Below are 25,859 nucleotides of genomic sequence, written 5' to 3' on the forward strand. Positions count from 1 at the left end.
TCGGGGGAAACCACGCTTCTTTACACACTTCATTCATTCATCTGATGGGGGAACAAAACACTGGCTGCTTTTTCTCCCCAAAAATAAAACCCCTTTTATGTGGTACTTGGGTTCATGTCAGAAAATGCGTAACACATTTTTATTGCCGAGATCATGTAACGGATGTTCCTAGTGGATTGTGTATATGTCTCAACCTCGTCGACACTGGAGTCAGACTCCGTGTCGACATCTGTGTCTGCCATCTGAGGTAACGGGCGTTTTTGATGGCCTTTGAGACGCCTGGGCAGGCGCGGGCTGAGAAGCCGGCTGTCCCACAGCTGTTACGTCATCCAGCCTTTTATGTAAGGAGTTGACACTGTCGGTTAATACCTTCCACCTATCCATCCACTCTGGTGTCAGCCCCACAAGGGGCGACATCCCATTTATCGGCCTCTGCTCCGCCTCCACGTAACCTTCCTCATCCAACATGTCGACACAGCCGTACCGACACACCGCACACACACAGGGAATGCTCTGACTGAGGACAGGACCCCACAAAGTCCTTTGGGGAGACCGAGAGAGAGTATGCCAGCACACACCAGAGCGCTATATAATGCAGGGATTAACACTATAACTGAGTGATTTTTCCCCAAATAGCTGCTTGTATACATATATTGCGCCTAAATTTAGTGCCCCCCCTCTCTTTGTAACCCTTTGAGCCTGAAAACTACAGGGGAGAGCCTGGGGAGCTGTCTTCCAGCTACACTGTGAAGAGAAAATGGCGCCAGTGTGCTGAGGGAGAAGCCCCGCCCCTTATTCGGCTGACTTTCTCCCGCTTTTTCTGGAATACTGGCAGGGGTAATTTTACATCTATATAGCCTCTAGGACTATATATGATGTAGATTTGCCAGCCAAGGTGTCATATATTGCCCTCAGGGCGCCCCCCCAGCGCCCTGCACCCATCAGTGACCGGAGTGTGAGGTGTACATGAGAAGCAATGGCGCACAGCTGCAGTGCTGTGCGCTACCTTGGTGAAGACCGAAGTCTTCTGCCACCGATTTTCCGGACTCTTCATGCTTCTGGCTCTGTAAGGGGGACGGCGGCGCGGCTCCGGGAACGAACACCAAGGTCGGGTCCTGCGGTCGATCCCTCTGGAGCTAATGGTGTCCAGTAGCCTAAGAAGCCCAAACTACCACCTGTTAGGTAGGTTCGCTTCTTCTCCCCTTAGTCCCTCGCTGCAGTGAGTCTGTTGCCAGCAGATCTCACTGTAAAATAAAAAACCTAAATATACTTTCTTTCTAGGAGCTCAGGAGAGCCCCTAGTGTGCATCCAGCTCAGCCGGGCACAAGAATCTAACTGAGGTCTGGAGGAGGGTCTTAGTGGGAGGAGCCAGTGCACACCAGGTAGTCCTAAAGCTTTCTTTAGTTGTGCCCAGTCTCCTGCGGAGCCGCTAATCCCCATGGTCCTTACGGAGTCCCCAGCATCCACTTAGGACGTTAGAGAAATATTCCAGTACACACATTACGTACTAACAACACACACATGCTGCGCAGGCACTTGTTCCGCCGTGCTTGCACATATCCGCAATTTGGTCGCTCCCGTGGTCCTGCGCGTGGTATGGGTATTTACGGCGGAGTTTGTGAGCGCATAGAGGGTTATCAAAACATAACATATTTAATCCAAATAGTGCACATTGTACACATAGCCCTCCTGCACCACATCAGCAAGTATCAACAGTTTAAATGATTCCAGGACTAAGGGATTCGCCTTTGTATGATAGGAAGGGACAGACTAAGGTTATAAGGTGATGTCTGGTATCCAGCTGTAGGGTATTTTAAGGGTAACATTCCGGTGTTGGTTAGAGGAAGATCGCATGTTCCTGCGTATAGTTATGTGCAGAAATAGAATATAGATATAAACTGTATTTACTGTATATTATGTATACGGCGGGAATCCAGAGGAGACCACCCACAAGAGCAGTTGAGAAAGACATCGCCCACCTTTTCAAATCAACCTATGACCTCTCCTGTAATGTAAAGATGCATCCCTGTGTCCAATGGACAAAGGGATTACAGTATCCATTGTATTGCTTTTGGAAGTAGTGTATAAAAAGCCTGTTGCTGCCCTGCCGGTCAGAAGACTCTTAACGCTATCTACCTGATTAGCGGAGGACTGGACCAGGAAGCACATGCGAATATTCTCACGTATACATTGACTGTAGCCATTTACTCTGTTGTATTGTAGTGTATAAATTGTATTGTTAACCCCCTTTCAGATATATACTCTGTGGTGTCGGAACCCAGTGTTTAACTACAAATCAGTGTTGTGTCCTCTTTTCCCTGCTAGGGTTTAAAGCGTATTACATTACCTAACTGTATAAGGTTTAAAAGTGTATTGATAAGGTGTGTACACGCTGCGGGTACTTTGTACCGTCAGCGCTGCAAAAGGTTTAAGGTGTAACATCATTGCAGTGCTTTGCTGCATAAGGTTTAAAGTGTAATAGCATTATTGCATTGCATTGCTGCATAAGGTTTAAGGTGTAATATCATTGCATTGCTGCATAAGGTTTAAGGTGTAATATCATTGCATTGCATTACAACTAAGGTGTAAAGTATAACTCTGGGTGTGTGCGCGCTGTGTGTACTTTGTACCCACAGCGTGGCGTTTGTACGCTAAGTCCGTACAAGGTACGGGACTCTGTACGCAAATAGCGTACAAAGTATGTAGAGTGCATATTAAGTCTAGCGGCCGCAGCGGCTCCAAGGTAAAAGTGTGTTTAAATGTATAGCTTTATGGTTTAAGATAATATCGACATTATCAATTGGGCGCATCGTTCGGTTTTTCCACATACCCGCAGCCTAGCAGGTTAAAGCAGACTTAATCTATCAGCAAAGGGCGGACAGGTATCCTACGTAAACCTTTTCCTGGCCGTAGAATACACTGGAAAACCCTATCTTATTGCTGATTAGATGGTGTCTGCTCTGCATGGTTTGTAGGGATGCTGGTGGGACCCGTAAAGTAAATACGCAAAGCTATTTTAAAAAATCTGTGAATTTCTATTTGGCGCCAAATGCGCACACAACACAAGCATACACCTGTACTTTGTATTTGTATACCTGCTCGTATTGTTGCCATAAATACTGATTACTAGATTCATTTAGACCTGTACGGAGAAATTTGTTGCTATTTAGTTAAAACATAGACTAAATATTAAGGAAGTAAACGTAAAACACAAATACAGTCTGGCCTAGTTAAACAGGTTTATACAGAAAGAAACTGTGATGTGTTAAGTAAACGATTATAGGTAATATCGCTTACATTTATAGAAGTGTGGGATTTGTACTATTGCGGACGTATGGTTTTTGTACACGTGTCTCGGACAAAGTACGGGACTGCGTACGCAACGTAAAGACATACGCACGGTCGCGTGTTTACCCAACGTGCATAAGGGTACGACCGCTAAGTACAAATTACACAATAGCATTGTTTAGTTTAGGGGCGGAACAGTAGCCACGCTACAATAGCACAAATTGCTCGGTTTCCAACATTTAGTTTAAATAAAACCTTTTTTACTGTATTACCTCTGGTACTAAGGCTGTTTATCTGAATGAAAGTTAATTTTCTGTACAGAAAAACCAAAGTGTATTTGAGTGAACGAACGTGAGTGAGCAATTATAATAAAAGGTTTTGTGGACCCAGGGAATTCGGGATCCCGTCGAGTGGTACACCAGGTGAGTGGAGACTTGGTGGCGTGAGAATAGCTGACTCACGTTAATATAGATTGAAGTACAAAGGAGCAAGGTAGCAGAGTACCGCAGACCAGAAGGTCAGCGAGGTTAAGAGTACCGCGGCCCAAGAGGTCAGCGAGGTTTAGAGTACCGCAGCCCAGGGGGTTAGCGAGGTTTACCCATATAGGCTTGTTTTTGATACGCTCCGGCTGAGGTTTCGCAGCCTGAAAAATCGATTCCATTGGTCGTACGGCGGATAAGTAACAAGTACCTATACGCTGTGCGATTGGACCGCGCGTTGGTGGGTGCAATATTTAACGCAATATTTAACGCAACGTGATACCCTTTTTACGAGCTTTGCGTAAAGTCGCGGTATCATTAGCGCTAGATATTGCATACGCAAGAGTGATTTGTGTATAATAAAGGATTAGGGAGTTTTCGCTGGTCTCTCTCAGGAAATCTCCAACAATTTACATTTACTGGAAAGGGTAAGTTATTCCCAGATACTTCCAGTGAATAGAGGTTACACAGGGCCCTAGGTTGGGTACATTGCCTTCGCTATCGACAGTGTATGGTAGTACTGGCCAACGTGGGCGTGAGTGGGTGAAAGCACTCGGAGAACTTTCACCGTTGCCTTATATTGAGTATTTTGGTTATTTTTGTGGGATTAGCCAAAAGGACAATACCTGCAAAATATGGGGGCCAGTTGCTCAAGTAAGGGACGTTCAACCAGGGTTCAGGTTGACATTCCGCGGCCCAGGGGGTCCGCGAGGTACATAATGTGTGAGAAGCATGGACCACACACAGAAGTTTTTTGCAATGAATGGGAACGTATGACTACAGAAGATAGGGAACCATTCCCTAAGGTAGGCAGTTTTGAACCAGAGGTATTGCAGAATTTAAGGATTAGGATATGTCTGATAAAATCCCGAAAGCAAAGGGTCAGACACACAAACTGTTTAAATTTATGGCAGCAAGAGGGCGATATGCAAAGAGAATTAGCTCACGCAGCAGGTTCCAAACCTAGCAGGAAAATGATGGCAACCGCACCACCACCACCATATATTGTAGGGGAGAAAGTGGCTACAGACAATGGCATATTGGTATCTGATAAAAGTATAGTTGATAAATGTACTAATGCTAACCCGTGCAAGTTGTATCCCATTTTAAACTTTCCTCAGGACTGCGAACAAGAAGATGAGCCCAGCACGATATCGGCACTCTCTCTAGCAGCCACCATACAGAACACTCAGGTGGGCACGGCCCAACCAGTAAGATCAGTAGTTAGGACCCCTAGCGGAGGGATAAGTGAGGTCGTGTCCATAGGTAAGTACGGTACCATACATTATGCAGAGACAATAGCACCTCAGATTGTGGAGTCAACTCAGAATGATGTAATTGAATTAAATCCTGTCAGGGTGATCGCAGTCCCCAATGGGAAGACTGATGCTCAGGGAGTCACTCCCATCAGGAACATTGCTATGCATCGTCCTTGGTCCCGGACAGAATTGAGGACAATTATGTCTGAATTTCCGGATCCCAGAAAGGATCTAGTCGCATGCCAGAGGTTTATTAAAGAATTAGGTAACGCCACCGAACCCACAAACAAAGATTGGCGAACAGTGCTACGAGTATGTTTACCTTCCAATATTGACCCTGCGAAATTCATTACTGATTGTAAATTAGACGCAGAAGTACCTCTCACAGATGAGTACACTCAGGAGAATGTACGACAGATCAATCTGCAATTAGGAGTATATTTCCCTACTGTTGTCAAATGGAATAAAATCTTTTCCATAAGACAAAAAGAAGGTGAAACGGCATCTGAATATTTCCACCGAGCACTGCAGGAAATGGCTAGATACACTGGGGTCGAGGACATTAAGGAAAATGTACATCACAGGGAGGTAGCTGTGTCAGTATTAATGGACGGGTTAAAAGAGACATTAAGAACAAGGGTACAAACCACTCTACCTAACTGGAGAGGTATCTCGGTGGCTGCATTAAGAAAGTCCGCTATCGAGCACGATCAGAACGTCACTAAGCACAGGGAGTCACAGGGGGATAAGCTGATGACAGTAAGTATAAATGCCCTTACAACCAAACCGCATCAGCCAAAACCCCAGACCCCTAATGGTAAGTCACGTTTAGTAGTATGCTATAACTGTCGGAAGGAAGGACATTTTGCACGGAACTGTAGTTATAAAGGCACACATAAGGTATATCGACCCCCTAGACCAGGATATGAACCACATTATAATACACATGATAGGGATCAGGGATCGCATAGGAGAAGTTATGAGCCGCATGCAGGGGAAACAAGGAGGGACTGGCAGACCTCTGAAAATTCTCAGCTATCCCCCTCACATATTGTAGCTGCCAGCGCGCTGCGGGAGGGTCACAATATACAATAGGGGTTGGGCCACACCTGTAGTCTGCAGCCAGTGAAGTTGATTGCTAGCCTTGGTAGTGAACCTGAGGTCACAGTTGATGTAGCTGGTAGATCACTACCTTTTCTTGCAGATACAGGGGCGGCCAGGTCAGTGTTAAATTCAACGGTAGGTATGAAAACCACGGGTAAAACAATTTCGGCAATGGGAGTAACAGGAGTAGTACAACACTACCCTTTGAGTAGACCTGCGGAGATTACGATAGGGCCTTTGCAGACCAAGCATTCCTTTTTGTTAGCTGCATCAGCTCCGACTAATCTACTTGGGAGAGATCTATTGTGTAAAATGGGGTGTGTCATATATTGTACTCCTGAGGGTGTCTTCTTGGATATACCCGAGAATCACGTTCAGGAAGTGCAGGATATGTTAGACACCCCACAAAGGCTAATGTCACACTCTGCTGGTATAGACAGGTGTCCATCCAAGGTAGAGGAAATGATCTCACAAATACCGGGATCCCTCTGGACCAAAAATGGACAAGACACTGGATTGATGGCGAATGTAGCTCCCGTAGTAGTGCAAATAAAAGATGGTAGGATAGCTCCAAAAATCCCACAGTATACTCTGAAGCCAGAGGTGGAATTAGGAGTGTACCCAGTCATAGAGCGCTTGCTACAACAGGGCATCCGAGGTTAGGACATCCAGCACTGCCAATAGTCCCATCTTCCCTGTGAAAAAGAGTGGGGGGAGGGGTTACAGGCTAGTGCAGGATCTAAGAGGGATAAACAAGATAGTTGAGAGCCAATTCCCAGTAGTGCCAAATCCAGCTGTCATCCTCATGCAAATTCCCCCTACTGCTAAATTTTTCACTGTCATTGACCTCTGTTCTGCTTTCTTTTCTGTCCCTCTGCACCCTGACAGCCAATACCTGTTTGCATTCACATACAGGGGAGTACAGTACACCTGGACTCGCCTACCCCAAGGTTTCATTGACAGCCCAAGTATTTTCTCCCAGGCTTTGCATGACTGTTTACAATCCTTTCAACCTGAGAGCGGATCAGTATTAATACAGTATGTAGATGACTTACTGCTGTGTTCTGATTCACTCGAATCGTCCTTGAAAGACACGAAACAGCTTCTGTTTCACCTTTCTAATACGGGACACAAGGTTTCAAAGGATAAGTTGCAGTTGTGCCTGACCAGGGTAAAATATTTGGGACATTGCTTGACGCAAGGCCTTAGACACCTTACCGCTGATAGAATACAGGCGATTCGCGACATGACTCTCCCACAAACCCAGCAGCAGATGCGCACTTTTCTTGGAATGTGTGGGTACTGCCGAAACTGGATCCCAGGGTTCTCCATACTGGCTTTACCTTTGGAAGAGATGGTCTCTTCGAACAAACCAGATCGAATCTCGCACACAGATGAGTCCGAACTGGTATTTGAGAGACTCAAACAGTGCCTATCACAGGCACCTGCATTAGGCATGCCAGATTATGGGAAACCCTTTGAATTGTACGGTACGGAAAGAGCTGGGTGTGCGGCAGGTGTCCTAACCCAGAGACATGGTGATGCCAGCAGGCCGGTAGCTTACTACAGTGCACAGTTGGACACCGTAGCGCGGTCTCTCCCCACATGCTTGCGAAGTGTTGCAGCGATAGCTTTGCTAGTAAGTAAAAGCGAAGACGTAGTGTTAGGACACAACCTGACAGTCCATACGCCTCATGCAGTGTCAGCCTTACTGAACTCCGCCCAAACCAGACATGTCTCATCAGCACGGTTTACAAGGTGGGAATTAGCACTAATGGCCCCTGTAAACATCACCATAAAGAGATGCAGCGCACTAAATCCTGCAACTTATCTGCCGGGTGTGCCTGGACAGGCACAAAGGGTGGAGGATGAGAATGATGGTGAAGGAGGATTTAGTGCAGATACTGACACGCATGATTGTATGGAACATCTGAACCAGACTTTCACTGCAAGACCCGACATTAGTGACAACCCACTGGAAGGTGTAGATTTTACCTTTTACACGGACGGTAGTTGCCACAGACAAACGGACTCGGGAGACTTGTGTACTGGATACGCAGTCGTAGATGACAGAGGTATCATAGAAGCTGAACCTTTGGCCCACCGCACTCAGCACAAGTTGCTGAGCTGGTCGCCCTAACCAGAGCGTGTGAATTGGCCAAGGGTAAGTCAGCTGTTAGGGTCTCCTGCCCTGTGCTGCCACGTCGTCAAGGCAACCGGGAGACAAGTGCTAGCGGAGTAACCTGAGCGCAGCTGATACTCCGGTTCGGGTCTTTTGCTATGCAGTGGTTACAGGCAGGGGATCCGGTGCTGGTTTTTGTGCTCACAGTCTGTGAGGTCTGAGGGGGGCGTGGACAGCACCTGCTTTATAAGGCCTCTTCTCAGGTTAAGCAGACGCTGCTGAATCTTTGTTGGTTAGTCAGTTCCTGAAAGTTAGCCAGTACTGTGTAGCTTTGTATTTGTTGTTGCTTACTGCAAATAGGCCTGGGGATTTGGTACTACACTCTGCCAATCCAGACCTAGCAGTAAGACTGGAGTCAGTCATTTAGCCTGCTGAGGTTCTTTTGCTATTCTGTGAACCCAGCAGGTTTGTGGCTGTACTTTCAGACCTGCCTGCATAATCCTCTCTCACTGTGCAGGGCGTCCATGTGTCAGTTTAGTGGCAGTAAGCTGAACCTGGGCCCTGCAAGTGAGAATTAGGATTGTGGAGACTCTCCTTGTGTCTATTATTCCATCTCTGACCAAGGAGTTTACTGCCACACCCGTTGGTAACCCTTTAGGGTTTTGCTGTTGCCCTTAGCAACAGCATTTCGGGTTCTCTACGTATTAAAACACAACATCTTGCTTTTTCCATCTGAGCATTTCTAATACTAGGGAGACACCCAGTTTCTTAGCCTCTGGGCTTCTCTGTTCACTCTGTGTTGGTTTTGTTACCCTATCACCTTCTGTGTACGTTATGTCATATTTCCCAGTCTGTCTGTGAGTTCATTTGTTTTGCATCCCTCTCTGTTCAGACACCAGTACATTCCTGCAGGCACTGGTGTGCATAACAGTTCAAACACCAGTACATTCCTGCAGGCACTGGTGTGCATAACATATTCAGCAGCCCAATACTCCTGTTGAAATTTTGTGGGAATATGGAGCATACCCCTCAAAATACGTTGCAACAGGTGGTCGATCAGGTGCAGGTCCTGACTCGTCAATTTAATGATTTGTCCATTAAAATGCACACCTCCCAGGCCGCTGGCAGAGCTCCCGCAGCAGCAGCACCGTTTTTCTGGAGATCGCTCGCAGTTCTTTTGTTTCAAGGAGAGCTGCAAGTTATATTTCCAGCTTAGACCTCAGTCTTCTGGGTCAGAGATTCAGCGGGTGGGTATAGTGATTTCCTTGCTACAAGGAGACCCACAGGTCTGGGCATATGGGTTGCAGCCTGACTGTCCGTCGCCTAAAAGTGTTGATGCTTTTTTTACGGCACTGGGCATGTTGTATGATGACCCTGACAAGACGGCCTCAGCCGAGGCTCAGATTTCGATCCTTAAGCAAGGGCGAAGGCCAGTTGAGGTTTACTGTACGGAGTTTCGGAGGTTGGCCCATGATACCCAGTGGAATGACCCAGCCCTGAGACACCAGTACCGAAGAGGTCTTTCTAACCAGATAAAAGACCAACTGGTACAATATCCCTTGCCTGATAGCTTGGATCAGCTCATGCAGTTATCCATCCGGGTGGATAGACGGCTGAGAGAGCGTAGGCTTAAAGGGGAGACCGAGGTTTCCTTCTTTCCCAAGGGAACCTCAGACTCTGAGGAATTTTCCGAGGAGCCTATGCAGATTGGGGCTACCCGCCTCTCCTCGCGTGAGAAGACGCAGAGGAGACAGCAGGGGTTGTGTTTGTACTGTGGGAATAAAGGTCATGTGGTAGTATCATGCCAAGAAAAGCCGGAAAACTTCAGGGCCTGAGGGTGATGGGAAATATCCTGTCAGGCCAGAAGTCAGAATTTCCCAAGAAGACTTTTATCATTCCGGTGACCTTGAAGATCCTCGGTCAAACTGTAAAGACTGAGGCCTTTGTGGACAGTGGGGCCGACGGGGTTTTTATGGACCGCCAATTCGCCCTGAAACACTCTGTTTCCTTAGTACCCTTGGCGTCGGAAATTGAGATTTGTGGGTTAAACGGGGAACCATTATCCCAGGGTAAAATTACCTCTTTCACTAGCCAGATTTATTTGTTTATTGGAGCCACACACTCTGAAAAATTGTCCTTTTATGTGACTGTCTGTACTTTTGCCCCATTGGTGTTGGGGTTACCCTGGTTAAGGGCCCACAATCCTCAATTTGACTGGGTCTCTGGGGAGATTCTTAGTTGGGGTACTGATTGTTTCAGGAGTTGCTTGAGCCTTCCAGTCAGGCTCTCGCAGCTAAGTTTGCCAGGATTGCCAGGGTGTTATGCAGATTTTGCGGACGTGTTCTCCAAAAAAGTTGCAGAGGTACTACCTCCCCATCGCCCCTATGACTGTGCCATTGATTTGTTGCCGAATGCTAAGCTTCCCAAGAGCAGGTTGTACTCCCTGTCACGTCCTGAGACTCAGGCTATGGCAGAGTACATTCAGGAGAACTTGGCTAAAGGATTTATCAGACCTTCACAGTCTCCAGTTGGGTCGGGGTTCTTCTTCGTGGGTAAAAAGGACGGTTCATTGCGACCCTGCATCGACTTCAGGGAATTGAACCGTATCACGATTAAAAACTCATACCCACTGCCTCTCATTTCGGTCTTGTTTGACCAGCTTCGTACTGCCACCATTTTTTCTAAGATTGACCTACGCGGTGCGTACAATCTAATCCGAATAAGAGAGGGGGATGAATGGAAGACTGCCTTTAATACCCACTCAGGGCATTATGAATATTTGGTGATGCCTTTTGGGCTCTGTAATGCCCCGGCAGTCTTCCAGGATTTCATGAACGATGTGCTCAGGGAATATTTGGATAGATTCTTAGTTGTATACTTAGATGACATCCTAATCTTCTCCCATTCCCTGGAGGAACATCGGAAGCATGTACGCTTAGTCCTCCAGAAACTCAGAGACCACCGGCTTGGGGCGAAGCTGGAGAAGTGCGAATTTGAAGTTCAGCAAATCGCATTTCTAGGATATATTATCTCCCCAGAAGGTTTCCAAATGGAGGGTTCCAAGGTACAGGCAGTCCTGGATTGGGTGCAGCCCACTAGTTTGAAGGCGCTTCAGCGTTTCCTGGGCTTTGCAAATTTTTATAGACGATTTATCGCTGGATTTTCGTCTATAGTGGCGCCCTTGGTGGCACTCACTAAGAAAGGGGCGGATGTTGCTCACTGGTCTCGTGAGGCCAAAGCGGCTTTTGGCCGTCTCAAAAGGGCATTTGTCTCGGCCAAGGTGCTGCGACACCCAGATCCAGAGCGTCCTTTTGTGGTGGAGGTGGATGCCTCTGAGATGGGTATTGGGGCAGTGCTCTCTCAGATGGGAGTGTCTGATAATCGCCTTCATCCCTGTGCTTACTTTTCCCGTAAATTTTCGCCTGCCGAGATGAATTATGACGTGGGTAACCGGGAATTGTTGGCTATTAAGGATGCACTCGAGGAGTGGAGACACTGGCTTGAGGGGGCTAAGTTTGTGGTCTCAATTCTCACCGACCATAAGAATTTGGCATATTTAGAGTCAGCGAAGCGTCTCAATGCCAGGCAGGCACGATGGGCTTTGTTTTTTGCTCGCTTTAATTTTTTGATAACATATCGCCCTGGGTCAAAAAACATCAAGGCTGATGCGCTCTCGCAGAGTTTTGCTCCAATCCAGGAGACCACAGAGGAGCCGTTGCCCATTGTGTCCCTCAGCATGTTCCTGCGTATAGTTATGTGCAGAAATAGAATATAGATATAAACTGTATTTACTGTATATTATGTATGCGGCGGGAATCCAGAGGAGACCACCCACAAGAGCAGTTGAGAAAGACATCGCCCACCTTTTCAAATCAACCTATGACCTCTCCTGTAATGTAAAGATGCATCCCTGTGTCCAATGGACAAAGGGATTACAGTATCCATTGTATTGCTTTTGGAAGTAGTGTATAAAAAGCCTGTTGCTGCCTGGCCGGTCAGAAGACTCTTAACGCTATCTACCTGATTAGCGGATGACTGGACCAGGAAGCGCATTCGAATATTCTCACGTATACATTGACTGTAGCCATTTACTCTGTTGTATTGTAGTGTATAAATTGTATTGTTAACCCCCTTTCAGATATATACTCTGTGGTGTCGGAACCCAGTGTTTAACTACAAATCGGTGTTGTGTCCTCTTTTCCCTGCTAGGGTTTAAAGCGAATTACATTACCTAACTGTATAAGGTTTAAAAGTGTATTGATAAGGTGTGTACACGCTGCGGGTACTTTGTACCGTAGCGCTGCAAAAGGTTTAAGGTGTAACATCATTGCAGTGCTTTGCTGCATAAGGTTTAAGGTGTAATATAATTGCATTGCATTACTACTAAGGTTTAAAGTATATCAAGAGTGTGTGCGCGCTGTGTGTACTTTGTACCGTAGCGCTGCAAAAGGTTTAAGGTGTAACATCATTGCAGTGCTTTGCTGCATAAGGTTTAAAGTGTAATAGCATTATTGCATTGCATTGCTGCACAAGGTTTAAGGTGTAATATCATTGCATTGCATTACTACTAAGGAGTAAAGTATAACTCTGGGTGTGTGCGCGCTGTGTGTACTTTGTACCCCCAGCGCGGCGTTTGTACGCTAAGTCCGTACAAGGTATGGGACTCTGTACGCAAATAGCGTACAAAGTACGTAGAGTGCATATTAAGTCTAGCGGCCGCAGCGGCTCCAAGGTAAAAGTGTGTTTAAAGGTATAGCTTTATGGTTTAAGATAATATCGACATTATCAGCTGCAACGCTGAACTGTCACTCTGATATACAGCGCTGACAGCCCGGAGAAGAATCTTCTTTCAAAAAGCTTTTATAGGGCTGCCCAGTGCAGCCCTCCTGTTAGGTGACCTGCTGCTGCAGGCACCAACTCAAAACTGTGCTCTCAGTGCCTGGAAGCGGGGCTATAGAGGAGGCCACAATGCATCCTGGGACAGCCTAAAGCTTTAGCCTGTTGGTGCCTCTGGATCAAGATCCACTCTACACCTCGATGTTTCCCTGCGGAACCCAGTGTGCCTCGCAGAAATAGTGTTAACAATGGTAAGTCTACCACAACACTCCTTTTAATTAAAAAAGATACACATCCTGTGGAAAGCAATGTATGTACCCTGCTGTAGAAATATTTTTACCTTTAAGATTTTATTTATATATATATATATATATATATATATATATATATATATATTTAAACTAATTTGCGCTGGGAGTTTTAGTGGGTTTTGCCACTTCTATTTTTCTATCTAAATAATAATTGTACTACTTTTTCCAGTCCTGCTCTGTAAGGAATGGTAAATATTCATGCTGGGTGTGTCTGAGTCATCAATAAGATTCTGGCACAGGAATGCGTGGGTGCCCTCAGATAATAGTCCTTAGGAAGCTTTCTTTAAGTTTTATTAGATACACAAAGTTTTTAAAAAAAATTTTTTAGACCTGTCCTGTTAAACTATTTTGAGAGCACTTTCCAAATATATTAAAGTAACAAGTATTCACACTGCAGAACACAGTCATTGTACTGGAAAAAATGAAAAAGCAGAATTTAGTATATAGAACAATTTTACAATGTATTTACATCTACACCTTTCACATTCTGCACGTTCATCAAACTTTGTCTAGATCAGATACACAAACTCGGTCCTCAAGGCACCCTAACGGTTCAGATTTTAAGGATAACCATGGTTGAGCACACATGGTTGATTAAAATTTACTGAGGTACCAATCAAGTCACCTGTGCCAAAGCATGGTTATCTTTAAAACATTGACCGCTAGGGTGCCTTGAGGAAAGAGTTTGGGAACCCCTGGTCTAGACATTTTAGTCTGAATATGCTCCATATCACTGTATAAGAGGACCAGCCAAGCAATCCGGATCAACATCAAGTCAGGAAATCTGGTCAGCAAATGACTCTTACCAGGAAGACCACTGTAAATAAAAAATATTCCTCTATAGTGTCACACCTATCAGATATATTCAGGATTGGAAATTCCACTTACTGATACTTTGCCACATGAAGCTAAACTCACCATTTAACCAGAGGAGCATTGTCTAACTTATTACAATGCTCCCCTGTATAAATGGCGATTGCTGTACGTTATCAATAATGATTTATGACTTTTTTTAAAAAATATTCCTTAAAATTAGTTTATATTTCTAAATGTATCAAAACGCAATGATTTGTACTTTAAAAACTTAAGGGCCATACACACTAGACGATTTTTTTGGCCAATATGGCCGATACAGACGATTGTGAACGATATATCATTCACATTGTCTAGTATGTATGGTCCTGCAATCAACGATGCGCGCACCCGCGCTCATTGATTGCAGGTTGCGGTCGCCCCTGCAGCATGCTCAATGTGAGCAATGTTAATTGTGACATCGCTCATCACCGCATGTGTGTACGGAGCCGCGATGAGCGATGTCCACAATGTGACATTGCTCACCTCCCTGCAGGCGGCTCCCTCCCCGCCAGCGGCTTCATTCTATCGTAGCCGCTGACGGGAGCCACTGACAGCTCAGCGTCTCCCCTCCAGCGGCGCCCTCCTTGCCAGCAGCTTCATTGTAGCTGAGCTGCTGGAGGGGAGATGCTGACCGCTCAGCGTCTCCGTCCACTGCCCCACCAATTTTATTTTTACCAACGTAATTAAAAATTAATTATAATGGGTTCTATATATAGAACATTTGCTAGCATTGTGATACTATTTATGTTTTCTCCATGCATGTTACTTTCGACATGCATTTAACACAGGTAAACACATTATTCAAGCCAACAGGGATCTCCAACCGCGAGGAAAACCACTAGTTTATGCATGTTGCATGTTGTGCCCGGCGGAATATATATGTAATCCCATCAGGCATCCCGCCCGCCACAATGCTGGCAGCAGGACGAGCGCTACGAGGCCCTATGTGGGCTCGGTGGCTCGCTACAGGATCTATCCCCACTCTATTGGGTAAATTGATTCTTCCCGTGCCCGGCATGTGGTTTCACTTCCATGTCACTAGTGTTAATACATTGCATTGCAAACATTTGAATCCTAAGGGGGGAATTAAATTGAGGGCAGTAAATAAAAAAAATAAAAAAACAGCAGTGAGGGTTTTCTCCCACAGCTGCGTGGTTTTCCTATTCAATTAGTGGACCAAAAGTGGGACACAGTGATTTCTATAGAAATCACTGCATCTTTTTTCCTGCACTTTCAGAGCATAGAAACAAAGAATTTGATGGCAGATAAGAACCACTTGGTCCATCTAGTCTGCCCCTTTTTTAACCATATTATTATCTCAATCCTATTTGATTCTCATTTCTTTGTAAGTATATCTTTAGGTCTATCCCATGCATGTTTAAAGTGCTCTACTGTCTTAGCCTCTACCACCTCCGCTGGGAGGCTATTCAACTTGTCTACTACCCTTTATGTGAAAAAAATTGTCCTAAAGTTTCCACTGAATCTACTTCCCTCCAATTTCAGTGCATGTCCTCGTATTCTAATACTTCTCTTAAGGGGGGTACTCACGGAGCGATCGCTGCTTAAAATCTAAGCAATCTGACTAGATTGCTTAGATTTTAAGCAGTGATCACTCCGTGTGTAGCCCTCACAGCGATAGCGATGCGCAGCCCCGCGCATCGCTATCGCTGGTGCTAGATTGGCCTGCAGGTCGCTTACTTCACCTGCTGGGTGAAATGAGCGACCCCCCCCCTTCCCCCCGTCTCCCCCCGCACGCTCAGCACACATCGCACTGTGCTGAGCGGGGGGAGAGATGTGTGCTGAGCGGTTCGCTCAGCACACATCTCTCCCCAAATCGGGCCGTGAATACGGCCCTTTACTTCTCTTACATGTACCTTGTTAAAACCCTTGAAACCCTTGATATATTTGAAAGTTTCTATAATGTATCCCCTTTCCCTTCTCTGCTCCAAACTATACATCTTTCAGTCTTTCCAGGTAAGTTTGTGATGTAGGCCATGGTATCATTTTAGTTGCTCTTCTTTGTACAGTCTCTAATGTATTAATATCCTTTTGCAGATATGGCCTTCAGAATTGAAAACAGTATTCTAGATGAGGCCGTACCACTGACCTATACAGTGGCATTATTTATTACTTCTTTCTTTCTGCTGCTGATTCCTCTCCCTATGTAACCAATCATCTTACTTACCTTCCTCATTGCTTTGTTGCATTGCTTACCTGCCTTTAAGTCACCTGAAATAGTGACTCCTAGATCCCTTTCCTCCTCAGTAGTTTCCAGTATAGTGCCATTAATATAATATTTAGCCTTTGCATTTTTGAGACCCAAGTGCATGACTTTGCATTTTTTGGCATTAAACTGTATTTTCCACTCTTTTGACCATTCTTCTAGTTTACCTAGATCATCAATAATTTATTTTACCACTCCTGGTGTGTCTACCTTGTTGTATACCTTTGTGTCATCTGCAAAATGGCATACTTTCAATACCATTTGCAATGTCACCAATAAAGATATTACAAAGCAAGTCTGATTTTTCCTAAGATCATTATTTTTAAGAAAAATCACTGGGACTTGCCCTGCGACCCTAGTGGTACCCCCGCTGAAGACTAATTAAGCAATTGGAAGTTTCCAATTAGCTTCATTTGTCAATATATACTCACCTTCTGAAGCGGTGTCTTCTCCATCATCAGGATCCGGGTATTCTGCAGCAGTGGTGAGTGTAAAGTGTGTGTAAGCATGTGTATTCCCCCCTGGAGGCAGCCGGTGGGAGCCACAGAGACCACTGGAGAGGTACATTTTTATTTTCAAATTCGCACTGCATGGTTTTCAGTGCTGAATACCATGCAACCAGTTTTCTTAAATTGGATACCGTGCACGTACCTGCGGTAATCGAAAATTGAATTTTCCTCTAAGTGTTCAGGTTTTGTTTTATTTTTTGTACTGAACTGCAACATATTTACAATAAAATACATATTACTGGTAAATGTCTGACAATGGGCCTAATTCAGATCTGATCATAGATGTGCTAAATTCAGCACATCTATGATCATTTAATCAGACATGCGGGGGGACACCCAGCACAGGGCTAGTCCGCTCTGCATGTCAGGCCTTACCCCCCCTCCGCACAGGTACAAAAGCACTGAACGGCGGGGATGCTTTTGTACCTGAGTAGCTCCCTGCCAGCGCAACACCTGTGCGCTAGCAGGCCGCTACTCGCCACGTCCCGGGTTGCAGCGGCTGCGCGTGATGTCACGCAGCCGCCACGGCCCACCCCCACAACGGTCCAGACACGTCTCTGTTGTCCAGAACTTCGCCCCGCCAACGGCGCCCCCTCCCGCCCCGCGACTGCCTCAGGCAGAGGCGAATGCAGCCCTGAGATGCTGATAGCATCTCATTGGGCTCCCGGGGTGCACATGCGCAGTGCTGCCGCTGCGTGTGTGCACTCCACAAAGTAATTCAGACTGAGATCGCTGCTGCTGCAGGACAGCGGCTGCTGCAGTGATGCAGTCTGAATTACCCCCAATGTCTGTTTGTTGTTAGATAGTGTAAGGAACTCTCCCCACGTTTCTAAACCACCAATGTATCAATAAAACTGCTTGATTTAAGGAACAGGCGATGAAAGTGCAATCTGTGGTTGCAAATGCATTTCCTAAATGAAGTGTAGGCATGCACCATGATGTATTTGTATGGAATTGCACAGCTGCAGGACAGTGGCTGTGAAATTCTGCATAAATAAGGTACAAATGCAGCAGGTGACTGTAGGAGATAGATGCCTCCGGCGTGCATTTGTGAGATCTGAGTGCTCTGCCTGGGGATGCAGCATCGAGTCACCACCGGTCACGACTCAAGATGGTAACAGACCATGGTCAGTCTTCGTAAGCCAAAGCTTACTCAGACTTAATGTAGGATCTGCACAGCTGGGTCCAGGAAGTCTGTGTACGATGACGTAGACCCTGGGCACGGCTTGCCTACCAAAAGGGGGCAAATGTCCCCCCGTTTTGGAGAATGGTGCAGGTTGCCACCCCCGCTCTGCTCCCAAATGTTGCAGCATGTCAATAATGCTTTTGCGTTGTTCATCTTTTAAACCTAATGAAGTCCAATACATTTTAAAAATAAGTTGATACAGATCCCTATCACACAAGAGAATAAATAGAAACAGTTTAAAAGTGTGTTTTTGTTTTGTTTTGTCTTTTAACAAGAAAACTTGCTAAAATTATAAGCAAATTATCGACGTCAATATCGACGTCAGCGGGGATCGGGTAGTGTGTATGGGGCGTTACTGTCTGGATATTATAGCAGAAGACATTTCTCATTTTCTGCAACAAGTTCGTTTAGCGACAGGAGTCCTCATCAGCCTATATTCACAGATCACATTAATGCATACTGTACAGTATGTCCCCTGATGCCTACCCTGGCACTCTTCCAGATCGGTTGCATGAACAGTTGTATGTATAAGAGTGACATCTGGCACAGATAGAAGGCATTAGCAACAAACCCCAAATAAGCCTGACGTAGTTTGTTGCTAGGGACAGATGCCACACTTAGTTGCTAACACCACAAGAGGCATATCTGCACCTTAAAATTTGCATTGCGCCCTGCTTGTATGTTGAATTTTTAATATTATACGCAAATTACTAATATTACTAATATAAATTCTCTTTGGACAGAGATAACCAATAAAAATGTTAAGCAGAGTAATGTTACTTCACAGTCAAAAAGATGAGGAAATGGTATTATAGTATCTGACTAAAAAAAAACCTGTAAAATAGATGCAGATTTAAAGAAATACAATAAAACGGAATTAGGGAATTAGTGTAAACAGGCACACAAATATACTTTCACATCTGACACAGAGAAAGATAAACCTAGGGAGCACCAGGCCCCGGGGGGGGGGGGGAACCGCACATCAATTATAACACTCTGCTGTAAACAAGGCACATTATGAAGTTTAACTCAAGGCTTTTCCACATCACCCTCCTGAGATCTCAAGCAACCTAGCACTGTGGTAAAGGATTGAGAATTTACTCTCATTCACTCTTGTTTAAAGCCAATTACACTTTTTTTTCTAAATGATTATAGGGCCTAATTTAGCATGGATCGCTATTCACAGAATTCGCAAATTGAGCGATTATTGAACGACTGCACAGTGTTCGCATTGCGCACTTGCCAGGGGTTTTAGCAACAGAAAATACATACAGATCATAATCGCAATGTAGCCGCTGTTCGGCTGATAGGAAGCCGGCATTGAAACCTGCAGTTTTCTGCGTGTGCCAGAAAAAACGCAAGGTGTGGACAGGCGTTTTGGGGGGAGGGTCTCTGACATCAGTGCAGACCACTTCCAGGCCATATCAGTTGCAGATTAGTTGAAGACTCAGACCTACTTAAATTTGCTCAGATGGCAAAAAATCGTCGATGTTCCGGAAATTGCGTATGCATCTACGAATGGATAACAATCTGCGATGCATTCACAAACTTGCATAGGGCATTTTTTCTTTCTATCGGGCCGGCCCCTTTCTACTCGCAGACAACTGCAATTTCTCAGAATAACGATCCATGCTGAATTAGGCCCATAGTTAACAAAATAATATTATGTGAATGTGCAGATACATACAGTGTCTGACAAGGGCTCACTTTGTGTCAATTTAGTGTTGCCTGATGCGAGGCCATGCATAAATACTGTGCGGGCAATTCACTGTCTTATATTGATGCAATGTACCGATCCAGAAGGGCACATCGCATCCTGAGAGCATCTATGGGGTGCGAGGAGAAACTTGCGATGTCAGCACTACTAAAGTGTCCTATATGTATGCAGCCGGGAATAGTGCCGAATTGAATTTTGTTGACGTTTACATAGGAGTTTTGTTTTAATCATAAATCCTTAAAGCCTGACATATTCTGCATTCCAGAAATTCATGCAACATACCCATATATATAAGTCTAAAGGTGCATACACACTGAGCGCTTTTCCCCCCTGCCCGGCGATGTCAGCAGGGCTGAGCGGCTTTCCATAGCAGGACGCTATGGAAAGTCACTCACCCCGCCGTTCATCTACTGGTAATACCAGTAGATGAACGGCGGCTGCCAGCGATGAAGCGGGAGCGCGCAAGTGTGTATGGGCCTTTAGTTAGAAAGTCTCTAACATCATAGTCCAAAATTCTTTCAAAAAAAAAAAAAAATTCCCTACTTATTAACGTTACCTTCTCTCAATACACATCCCAACAGCGAGCATAGGCGATGTGTATGTGTGTGTATATACATTGTCACATTAAGACCACCTCCTACATTTGACATCAGCAGCGCGTAGCCCATTAAGTATGTCATGTGTTGTGCACTTTCTTGGTGGGTATATAAGGTGTGCGATAGGCACTCTGCACACATATCATTCGCTGTCATGGGTAAAAGGAACAATTTATCCAAGCACCATTGCTAATAACCGATGTGGAAACTGCGGAGCACCACATGCCGTTGATGTGAGAGGTGAATGTCGGCTACGAAGGTGCGTGAGGGCCAACAGACACACAACAGTGGAGTAGCTCATCGACAAAATGAAACTGGAGGCTACCAGACATGTGTCTAAAATGACAGTTCAGCCTGCTGCATATAGGGCTCCGAAGTGGTTACTATGGCTATTAGCTGGTGGTCATAATAATGCGACTCAACCATGTATATATAAACACACTAGGTGATTCATCGCGCCCTACGGGCGCTCTTCACACCGTCGGAAGGGGCTACGCCCCCTTAACCCTTGCACGCCCCAACATTTTTATTATATGGAGTATTTACGCCAATCATAATTTAGTGAGTGGTGAAATATTGCATGGACAAAGGGCGTGCGATGGTTAAGGGGCCGTAGTCCCATGTGATGGTGTGAAGAGCGCACAATAAGTCACCTAGTAGGTGCTGTGGTTGGGGGAGTGACAGGTGCGGGGGAGACGTGGATGGGGGAGGGGAAGCCACAGGTTGGGGAGGGGCGGTTGCGGAGGTTTCATGGGTGGGGGAGGGCCGGGGGCGGGGATATCACGGATAGGGAGGGTGTCCGGAGGTGCTATGGTTGAGGGAGGTGCGTATGGGGGGGTGGGGGGTGAGGATGCGCAGGTGGGGGAGGGGTTGGGGAGGTGCTAAGGGCGGGGGAGGGGCGGGTATCGCAAGTGGGGTAGGGGGCCAGGAGGCGACACAGGTGGGTGAGGGGCGAGTGTGGGGTTTTCGCGGATGGGGGAGGGGGTCCGGGGGCTTTGTGGGTGGTGGAGGGGTGGGTGCGAGGTTCCTGTGGGTGGTGGAGGGGCAGGTGCGGTGGTGGTGTGTGTGGGAGAGGGGCACTGTATATGCAGCCAACCATTCACACATGAGGCAGACACTCCCATGCATGCACTATACCCCAGACAGCACAAACACAATCTCCTGGAGCAGCAGTAGCAGCACTGCAGTGAACTGGATGCGTGATCCATCACACTTGCTGCTGGTGCTGCTCCCTCTGTCCGGATAACGGCGGCAGGGGCTCAGAGACGGGGTCGTGGCTAGTCCGTAGCAGGTGACGGGAGGGAGTGCGCCGCTCAGTAACACTGGGGGCGTCTCCGGCGGCAGATAGTAGCTGACAGTGAGAGGGGATTCGGGGAGGTGCGGCGGGAAGCGGCCTCATTCTGTGGCCGTGCTCAGCCGCCCTCCTACCCGCAGCACAGGATCCGTGCAGGTGTGCGTGCTACAGAGCATCCCCAGCTCCATCCAGACAGCAGGGACGGGGGGTGAGGCCGGGTACCAGGGGTGGTTCTGTGTCAGGTGCAGCCAGCAGGTGTCAATCATTGCGCTGCGTCTCCCTGTGTCCCCAGCTCCCTCCATATAGCGTGTCCGGGGAATGTGGACGGCTACCTGGGGGGGGCTCAGTGGCAGGGGACGGAGCGTATGGGCTGTCCCGCGTGTCCCTCGCTGTCTTGTTGGCAGCAGCGTTTCCCTGTGTCCCCAGCTCCCTCCATATAGCAGGGCCGGGGGATGAGGCCGGCTACCTGGGGAGGGCGCAGTGGCAGGGGATGGAGCGTACGGGCTGTCCCGTTGGCGGCAGCGTCTCCCTGTGTCCCCAACTCCCTCCAAATAGCGGGTCCGGGGGATGAGGCCGGCTACCTGGGGGGGGCGCAGTGGCAGGGGATGGAGCGTACGGGTTGTCCCGCATGTCCCTCGCTGTCTTGTTGGCAGCAGCGTTTCCCTGTGTCCCCAGCTCCCTCCATATAGCGAGTCCGGGGGATGAGGCTGGCTACCTGGGGAGGGCGCAGTGGCAGGGGATGGAGCGTACGGGCTGTCCCGTTGGCGGCAGCGTCTCCCTGTGTCCCCAACTCCCTCCAAATAGCGGGTCCGGGGGATGAGGCCGGCTACCTGGGGGGGGGGGGGGGGCGCAGTGGCAGGGGATGGAGCGTACGGGTTGTCCCGCATGTCCCTCGCTGTCCTGTTGGCAGCAGCGTTTCCCTGTGTCCCCAGCTCCCTCCATATAGCGGGTCCGGGGGATGAGGCTGGCTACCTGGGAGGACTAGTGTCAGGGTAGGGAGGGCACGGGCAACTTATTGTAGTGTCCGGCAGCGTCTCCCTGTGTGAGCGGGGACCCAGCAGGATGCAATTACTAAAGTGGCAGCTGAATGGACTGCCAGTGACAATGCTGCCTTGCGCTATGTGTGCAATGTCTTGCGGCGGGGGTGGGGCCGTCGATGGAGCCGTAAGCAATGGAGGGGGCCGAGATGGCGCGGTAACGTGCTGGTGCGGGGATGAGACTGCTTACCTGGTGTGGCTCAGTGGCAGGCTTGACGGCGCGTACGGGCTGTCCCTCGCGTTCTTTCTCAGGAGGCAGTATAAACATACTGCGCAAACAAGCCAGTCCCCAATTATCAAGAGCACTGAATGTGCAGCATATATATAACTCATGCTCTAAAATGATCCAGTCCGCACACCTCATTGTGCACACCTACCTTTCTATCTAGCTTAGGGTAGCGGAAAGGTACACATCACAGCAATGTACAGCCACCCAGCAATACCTTTTATTAAATTAAATGTTTCACTTTTGTGCGTAAAAATACTTCTTGACATAGTTAAACTAATTGCGAGCATGTATTGTATTGCTGCACCTTTTTCTCTGCAAAACGGCAAATGAGGCGTACAATGTGGCCCCAGCTCAGGTTTCTTATGGGCTGGTTCCAACATTTTCAAAGTTTTATTTGTAAATGTGCAACGTTACCAAGCAAACAAAGTGTACATCCTTGGAAGTGTCAAATCGGGAACTGGAAAATGTGTTTTACCTGTATCCAAGTCACAAACTGATAAGAAGCCATAACAATACTACATCCATTTCCTGACCTGTCATTCTTACTTATTTAAAACAATGCTGTCATTTGATTTATCAAGCACACATATTCAGGTAAGTGTTTAGCTAGTTCTATCACTACAGAGAATCCCAACTGAATGACATACATAATACAGAAGCTACTGTACATAATGAGATAGCTAGCTGGGTCTAGTAGTGCCACGGTTATCCCCACACTATCAGGCTACAGCAGACAATGGTGTTGGGATAGTGTATGCCTCCTCATCATCTCAGGGTCACATACAGCACACAGAGACAGGCAGCAGTCTCCTGCACACATCTTACCAGCCAGGGGGAACTACAGGATCTATAGACACTTAAAATAGCAACAACAGAACCAATGCTACAGCACAGCAACAGTAACATGAAAGCAGGCAGCTATTAATTAATCATTAGAACAAAGACGCACAAAGTTCCACACACACACAGACAGAAAGACAGACGGCGGAGCCTACCTGCAGATGCTGCCCACCTAACAGCCCGCAGTGACTGCACACACGCCGCCGCTGCTGCTGTACCGGATCCTCCACACTACGGATGCGCCGCCTGCTGCTGCTGCTGCTGCTACTAGTACTAGTACTAGTACTGAGAATACAGTACTGTGCTCTGCTGCTGCCGCCTGTACACTTATTCCTGCAGCTGCAGCAGCAGCAAACCATAGAGAGCAGGAGGAGAGATCACTAGAGAAGCCCCTCCTGTAGTTTATAATGAATACAGCAGCCATGTACCATACCATAGAGACTTCAGAGCATGAAGGAAACAGCCGCAGGACTCGTAAAGATAAAAGGAGAGGACTAGCTCGATGGTGCTGATGTTACTCCATCATGTGGCAGTGAAGGCTCCCTCTGCTTGTAACACAAAACCGTTATTCATTATTCATTCAAGTTTTCTAACATATCACTGTACACACCCACTGACACTACTACAGTACACACCTACTGACACTGTACAATCACTGACACTAATATATACCCATTACAGACTAACACTATACACCTACTAACACTACTATACACCTACTGATGCTGATATGCCATCTAACACTACCGACACTGACACTAATATATACTATACCCATAACACTTTACACCTACTAAACACCTGCTGATGCTGATACTGTATGCCCACTAACACTATACCCTTACTGACACTGTACACCCACTGAAACTAATATATACCCAGGAACACTGCACCTATTGACACTAATATACACCACTGACATTATACACCCACTTACAGTAATATACACTACTGACACTCTACACCTGTTACCTGTGGTTTTTAAGTCATTTAGGTTCAATATGTATCATTTTAGAAATGTTTCCACTTCTAATTGAGCTGTATTAAAATGAGGAATATCGTAAAGGAGTTTGCTTTATTTTATTTGTCTTAAAATGAATCCCCAAAGCTCTCTCTCTCTATATATATTTACAGCATTTATAGAATACTGAGGAGTAAATTTAGTAAGCTCTGCGTTTGGTCAAGATGACCAACACGGGAGCATTTTCAATCTCGGATATTTACCAAACACCTAAACTGGGAGTGTTAAGTCAAATAGAAGTACAAAATACGGGACAATAGGGATATACGATCAAATACACAATCCAGGGGCAAACGCAGGATTTAGCGATGGGGGTTTCCGTGGCTGGGTGTGTATGTATATGTATGTGTAATATATTATATATATACATATATACACACACACATACATATATATGGAGACAGAACGGCACTCATAGAGACTGGTAAACCATAGCAAATCAGCACAGCACGCTGTAGCTGTTTGTCGACGTTTCAGAGTCTACAGTAACTCTGAAACGTTGTCAAACAGCTACAGCGTCCTGTGCTGATTTTCTATGATTTACCAGTCTCTATGAGTGCCGTCCTGCCTCTGATTCTGTGGTATTAGTCAGGAGTGCCATTTGTCATATATATATATATATATATATATATATATATATATATATATATATATATTAGTCCCGGACAATCTGCACTCCATCCATACATAAATAAATACCCAGGTGTCGGCTAGAATACAGTTCAGATATGCGGGTGGCACTCTCAGGATGTAATTTACAGCAAAATAAATCCAGTAGATGGCGGCGCTTACTCCAACGTTACAGTTTATTTTCAAACTGTTTTCATACAAAAAAAGCAACTATACATGTTCTTACCTCTATAGGATGACACCCAGTGATCTCTGACGTCATTGGGAGTGGACGGCGTTTGCAAGGACAGCGGCATAGAGATCACTGAATGTTATCCTAGAG

The 25,859-nt window shown here is 46.5% G+C and overlaps 1 protein-coding gene across 1 annotated transcript in view; it reads right to left on the reverse strand.

Moving 5' to 3' along the window:
• The window catches only part of FBXO10 (F-box protein 10), a 287,024-nt gene extending 262,797 nt beyond the window's left edge, over nt 1-24,227 (reverse strand). Inside the window, exon 1 of the mRNA XM_063914662.1 lies at nt 24,042-24,227. The gene's annotated coding sequence lies outside the window, so the exon portion shown is untranslated. The remainder of the gene's footprint in view (nt 1-24,041) is intronic.
• Between the last annotated feature and the right edge of the window lie 1,632 nt (nt 24,228-25,859).

This window comes from Pseudophryne corroboree, chromosome 1 (genome assembly GCF_028390025.1).
Source record: "Pseudophryne corroboree isolate aPseCor3 chromosome 1, aPseCor3.hap2, whole genome shotgun sequence".
Taxonomy (NCBI): Eukaryota; Metazoa; Chordata; class Amphibia; order Anura; family Myobatrachidae; genus Pseudophryne; species Pseudophryne corroboree.